This window comes from Lichenostomus cassidix, unplaced genomic scaffold (assembly GCF_008360975.1).
Source record: "Lichenostomus cassidix isolate B80296 unplaced genomic scaffold, HeHo_3.0 HiC_scaffold_637, whole genome shotgun sequence".
Classification (NCBI taxonomy): Eukaryota; Metazoa; Chordata; class Aves; order Passeriformes; family Meliphagidae; genus Lichenostomus; species Lichenostomus cassidix.
The window spans coordinates 24,325-31,154 of NW_028147788.1; positions in this window are offsets into that span (position 1 = coordinate 24,325).

Genomic DNA, 6,830 nt, shown 5'->3' on the forward strand with positions numbered 1-6,830 from the left:
TCCATTTCATTCCCTAAATTCCTTACATCCTGATACTTTTCTTACTGACTGGAAGATGACAATCATAAATGGACAACAAATTTAAAAGACTGCAATTGCCAGTGCTCAGGAAGGACTTGTGAAGTGCTGCTTCTCCATCTTGGTCACCATGTCACAGAATCCAGCCAGAAGATGCCGGTCTGGCGCTGTACAAACTTCCAGGTCTGGGTAGAAAGAAAAAGTTCATGAAGTACTTTACCTCGGAGAACATTTTCCATGTTTTTAAAATCTGGCTGAATAGATAGAAAAATTGGCACATCAAGCCTGTATCTATTTCAATCCAGCATCACTTTAAACTGTTAAAAACTTAGGGGGTTTGGATGATGGTGCTACCGCTTCTTAGATTACAAATTTGGCTCTGCTGATCTCAAAACATTTTTCCAAATTTTTTATTAAATACTGGACACTAAATAACACATTCAGCCTTAGACCTGAACATATATTTTTCCTGTACGTAGGCTGTTTAACCCATGCACAGCCTACTGAAATTCACTTTAGCATTAAACCTGATTCATGTGGCTCAGTTCTGAGAGCCTTCCTGAATTGCACCTCCTGAAATGTCCACGTACAGAAATTTGAAATGGCCTAAGAAAAAAAATACAGCTTTACTGATCCTTTAAATGCCATCTTCAAGGAAGCTCATGTCTCATTCTGGGGAGGGAAGGATAACTGCATTCCCCTTCCTCCCCTGTGCCCTACGTGACACACTGCGAGACGGTTCAGAGGGTTTAGCTCAGCCTGAGTAGGAAGCGCTGCACAGCTCAGATGGCGGGTGCTTGTCAGTATCTGTTCCACGTGCTGTTCCAGTCAGCCAGGTCAGAGGGAAGCAAGGAAGAGGCTCAAAGAAAGAGTTCGGAGGTAGCGGTTGTATAATCATTCAGTCTCAATGTGCGAGCAGCCCAGGCCACGCTTCTGCTGGAAGTGTTCTGTGTGGTTTAACTCACGTTGCTGTGACCAAAACACCTGAGCAACACTTTGCTTTCCTTGGTGCATTTAGCACATCTCTGGTCAGCACACTGGTTGTATTAGGTTATCCAAATACACTGCAGTCTGATGGGATCCTTCTCAAGGCCTGCTGAAAGCACTTCAGTTTAAATGTCAGCAGCTTCACTGCTCATTTGTTTAGAACTTAGCAGGAGCACACCATAGAGCTATTTTTCTTACTTGCCGTAAGAAACAGGGGGTATATTGAGTCTTTAAAATAGGACTCTGACATATCTTACCTGGAAAGGTTTCCCTGATGGATCAGCAGCGTGTTCTCTCTCCCTCTTCCTGCTGCTCACTCATCCCAAAACAGAACCTGGCTTTAACTGGTGTCTCCTTTCAACAGGTAGGAAATATTTCCACCCTACAGCCTTGCACAGAGTTTGGACAAGGATCCCAGGACTCCAAGGCCAACCACAGGCCTAGTTCCTGGCAGCTTTAGTCCGGCAGAAATACTGCCATTTTCACAATTTTAGGATGCAGAATCCCACATTTGGGTCTGGGCACCTGGCATGGAACAATGGCTCTTTTCCACAGGTTGGAAACATCTCCACCCTCCTGTCATGGACACACTTGCAAATGCAACTTGACCTAATCAAAACCATCTGGCAAGGCTTAATAACAACGCAGAAGATACAGTACATCACATGTGTGTTACCTCACTCACTTCAGTAGGGCTTTGTGAAAGGGAAAACCTGACCATTTGAACCTTTGTAGAAACCTGTTTGGTGGGATTAGGGACAGCAAGCTATATTGGTATCAATCATAGAAATAATTTCTTTGCATTGATTTTAATTTTTCACTACCCAGCATGACAGCTGGAAGTGCTTGTTCAGGGCACCAAATATAAACAAATATTGCAGCAATGATATCAAAGGATGCAAAACCGATAACCAGCTAAAAACTGTTTTTTGCCCAAAACAATGATGGCAGCCACATGCCCTTCTCTCTACCTGGAAGACAGATCTTGGGGAGTGTCTGACAGCACAGGGGCTCTACACAATCTTCACCACTATGTTGACAGGCACTTGCCCGCAATAAAAATGCTTACTCTACATTTTTTTTATTTTAGGTGGGACTCTGGGGCACAGGGGGCTGGATCAGGCCCTGCCCCGAGCATCTCTCAGTCATCCTTGGATAGAGCTGAGGGGCCAGGGCCCCCCAGCCCCTCCACAACACCCTCGGCCCCGTGATGCCAAGTTCTGCCCTGGGCACCAGCACAGCTGTCAGGTCTAGACGTGCGCTCCCGATTTTATAAGGTTTGCGTGGGACTCTGCAATGGGGAAGGGGGGGCCACACCTGTCTTGGGCTGACATTGGGCTCTACTGCCATGCTGCGTTAACAATGGATGGGGTAGCCAGACAAGCTGGGACTCTGCCCATGTCCCATGGGATCACCCCCATCTCACTTGGGGTTCACCACTACAGCCCCATCCCACCCTGGACAAACTCTCACACCCCCGGGGGTGACAACATGGGCAATCCCCTCAAGCTGTGCACCCCCTCCCCATATCCCCGTGTCTCTGTGACATCTCCTCCTGTGTCCCGGCTCTGCCTCCCACACCTTTCTCCCTTCCAGTACTCCCACTGCCTCTCCCAGCATCTCCAGCTTCTTGCTCTCACTTCAAAGTGTGGGACACCCCGTTTTGGGGGAGGACATGTTTGGTGCCAGCGTGCTGTCCAGACCCACCGAAGCTCTGCCAGGACAATGAATGTGGCAGGTACCAGCATGGGCATCAGGCTGGGGGCAGGAAGGGGGCGCCACCGTGACTCCTCCAAACGCCCTCTTGTGGTTCTGGGGGTCCACGCTCAGGGTGTCAGTGCTGGAGGATGACAGAGACTCCCAGATGGCAGGAGAAGGTCCAGAGCTAGGTGCTGCTGTGGCCCCAGTGCTGGAATATTTGGATCCAACTGACCCCCCTGGTCTGCAGCCATTGGAAGGGGCTAGGCTCCTCTTCAACAAGGAAGCCCCTGATTCCTTCACTAATCCCCTGACTTTCTCACAGGGACCACGCTATGATCATAGGGAATATGGGGAAGAGAGAAAGGTTCTGGCAACTTCTTGCCAAGCAAGTGGTCTGGTCTCAGCTTGCCTCTGCTGATGGCTGGGGGGATGTCAGGCTGCTTAGTGAAACTAGGACCTTTTATGCTGTTGCGGGGGGTCAGCGCTTTGCGGTATCCTTCCTGCCAGGAGACCGGGGAAGGCAGGAGGGACCCCCGTGCAGACCTACACTACAGGGCGCCCCTCATTTGTGGCACATCAGACGGACATTCCTGAGGCAGAGGGATGCCCCTGCTTCAGAGGGTAACATTAGGCAGAGCAGGGGGTACCACAGCAATCCCAGGAGGAAGTGACAAGCCTGGGAGCACCACATGGGCCTCTTTGGGCTCAGGGTGGCCACGACAGGACACAGGCCACAGGCCACATGGGCTGAGGAGCTGGAGGGGACAGGCACACAGTCAGTACCTGCTTTTGAGGGGACACACAGGCTGGAGGTAGGCGCTCTTTGGGATAGAGTGGAAGCCCTGACCTGGCGTCACCACAACAGCCACCCACGCCATAACTGGGAACACCGCACTTTCACCATTCCCAGCACAGATACAGATGGGGATCTTCGGTGAATCGTTTCTCAAGTGCCAAAAACCACATTGAAACACTGAAAAACTACAACCTCCCCTATCTGATCGAAGTACATCACATCTGTACTTGCAGCTCCAGGCCAAACAAACACACACACACACACACAGAGACACAAAGAGACATTAGACAGGATGTGCAACAAGGGGACACGACAATGAGAGAAAACTCTCTGTGAGATGACTGCAATGATCGAGAGGATGAGGAATGAGATGGCCCAGGTGAGACTGACGGTGAGCTAACCAGGCCCAAAAAACCCCGGCAGAAGATGCTAACGTGATCACATTACGAAAAGCTCGCCAAAATGGCAAAGATGGAAGCCCGTGAATCACGAAGATAGGGACAAGATTCTGACCACACACCCTTACAAGTCCTAGCCTGCTATAATGGATCACTGCCATGTACAGCTGTCGATACGGCTTAGAACAAGACTGTAAAAGGCTTCCGACTCGATGCTTCTAAAGAGATGCAGAGATTCTGATGCACACCTGAGCTCGGGCATTGAAGGTTCAAAGATATCGGCGCCAAGCCGAGGAACACGGAGATCAGAGATGGTAAGGATGGCCTGGCCTTTTAGATAATCCCCTCAAAGGGGTGAGGCAAAAGATATGCAACGCAAGACACACAAAAGACAGGGAACGCACGGTAGACAAGCGATGCGACACACACCAGGACCACCCTGCCCTGCGCAACTCTGCGTCGTCATCAGAAGTCAGGCTCTCCCTTTACGTGACCTAAGGGGCCCTTTTTTGGACATCCCCACGTCCAAAGCTAATACAACAATCCCTCCCGGCAAGTCCTGGCCTGGCACCCGGCTTCCATCCCCTCTGTGAGTAATAGTGCTTGACTTATCCCTTAGACATCCAGGGATGTGAATCCGTGTCTGGTGACAAAGAACACCTCCTTGACATCTCGGAAGTTCCTGCTGTCACCAGGCAGTTCTCTCTCTTAGTCTACTACAAAAAAGAACGCCAAACATCAACGCATGAGCTAAGGGGAACATCAGCAATCTGTTACAAGAACGGTCAGTCACAATGATCAAGATGGCTGTGAGATAATGCTACATCAAAGACGGCATCCAAAAGTGAGGCTTCTAGTAAGTAAGGTGGGGATCTGTACAAAGAAGTGACCTGCAGATGGACTTAGAGCGCCCGTCGGGGAGACCCCGATCGCCCCAGGATCTGTGACAGCCGGTCTGAAGGTGAGACTTAGAGCACCTGTCTGGGAGACCCCGATCGTCCCAGGATCCGTACAAAGTAAGTGGCCTGCAGGTGGACTTAGAGCGCCCGTATCACGGACCGCGATCGCTCCGGATTCTGTGAAAGCTGGCCTGAAAGTGAGATTTAGAGCGCCCGTGTTCGGGACCCCGATGGCCCGGGATCTGTATAACGTAAGTGGCCTGCAGGAAGACTTAGAGCGCCCGTCTTGGAGACCGTGATCGCCCCGGGATCTGTACAAAGTAAGCAGCCTGCAGGCTGACTTAGAGCACTCGTATCGGACAACCTGATCACCATGGGATCTGTACAAAGTAAGTGGTCTGCAGTTGGACTGAAAGCGCCTGTGTTGGAGACCCCGATTGCCCCAGGATCTGTGAAAGCTGGCCTGAAGGTAAGACTTACAGCGCCCGTCTTGGAGACCCCGATCGCCCCAGGATCTGTACAAAGTAAGTGGCCTGCAGGCTGACTTAGAGCACTTGTATGGGACACCCCGATCACCCTGGGATCTGTACAAAGTAAGTGGCCTGCAGGTGGAGTTAGACCACCTGTCATGGAGACCCCGATTGTCCCAGGATGTGTGAAAGCTGGCCTGAAGGTAAGACTTAGAGCGCCCATCTTGGCGACCCCGATCGCCCCTGGATATGTGACAGCTGGTCTGAAGATAAGACATACAGTGCCTGTCTGGGAGACCCCTATCGTCCCAGAATCTGTACAAAGTAAGTGGCCTGCAGGTGGACTTAGAGCGCCTGTCTTGGAGACCCCGATTGCCCCAGGATCTGTCAAAGAAGTGGCCTGCAGGCTGGCTTAGAGAACTCTGTATCAGGCACCCTGATCGCCCTGGCATCTGTACAAAGTAAGTGGCCTGGAGGTGGAGTTAGAGCACCCGTCTGGGAGACCCCGATCGCCTCAGGATCTGTACAAAGTAAGTGGCCTGCAGGTGGAGTTAGAGCACCCGTTTTGAAGACCACGATCGCCCCGGGATCTGTATGAAGTAAGTGGCCTGCAGGTGGGCTTAGAGCACCAGTGTTGGAGACCAGGATCGTCCGGGATCTGTGAGAGCACTTCTGAAGCTAAGACTTACAGCGCCTCTCCTGGGGACCCCGATCGTTCCAGGATCTGTACAAAGTAAGCGGCCTGCAGGTGGACTTGGAGCACCGGTCTTGAGGACCCAGATCGACCTGAGATCTGTACAAGGCAAGTGGCCTGCAGGTGGACTGAAAGTGCCTGTCTTGGAGACCCGGATAGCCCCAGGACCTGTACAAGGTAAGTGGCCTGCAGTTGAACTCAGAATGCCCGTCTTGGAGACCCAGATCGCCTCCGGATCTGTACAAAGTAAGTGGCCTGCAGATGGATTTATAGTGCCCTTGTTGGATACCCCGATAGCCCCGGGATTTGTGGCACCTTGTCTGAAGGTGAGTCTTAGACCGCCTGTCTGGGAGACCTCGATTTTCCCAGGATCAGTACAAAGTAAGTTGCCTGGAGGTGGACTTAGAGCGCCCTGTAGGAGACCTGGATCGCCCCAGGATCTGTACAAAATAAGTGGCCTGCAGGCTGGCTTAGAGCACTCGTATCAGGCACTCTGATTGCCCCGCACTCTGTACAAAGTAAGTGGCCTATAGGTGGAGTTTGAGCACCCGTTTTGGAGACCCCGATTGCCCCAGGATCTGTACAAAGTAAGTGGCCTGGAGATGGATTTAGAACGCCCGTGTTGGACACCCGGAGAGCCGTGCGCTCTGTAGAAAGTAAGTGGCGTGGAGGTGGACTTAGAGTGCCGGTGTTGGAGACCTGGTTTTTCCTGGGATCTGTACAAGCTAAGTGGCCTGGAGGTGGACTTAGAGCGTCTGTGCTGGTGGCCCGGATGGCCCCGCGCTCTGTAAATAGTAAGTGGCCTGGACGTGGACTTAGAGCGCCTGTGTTGGAGAACTGGTTTTCCCCGGGATCTGTACAAAGTAA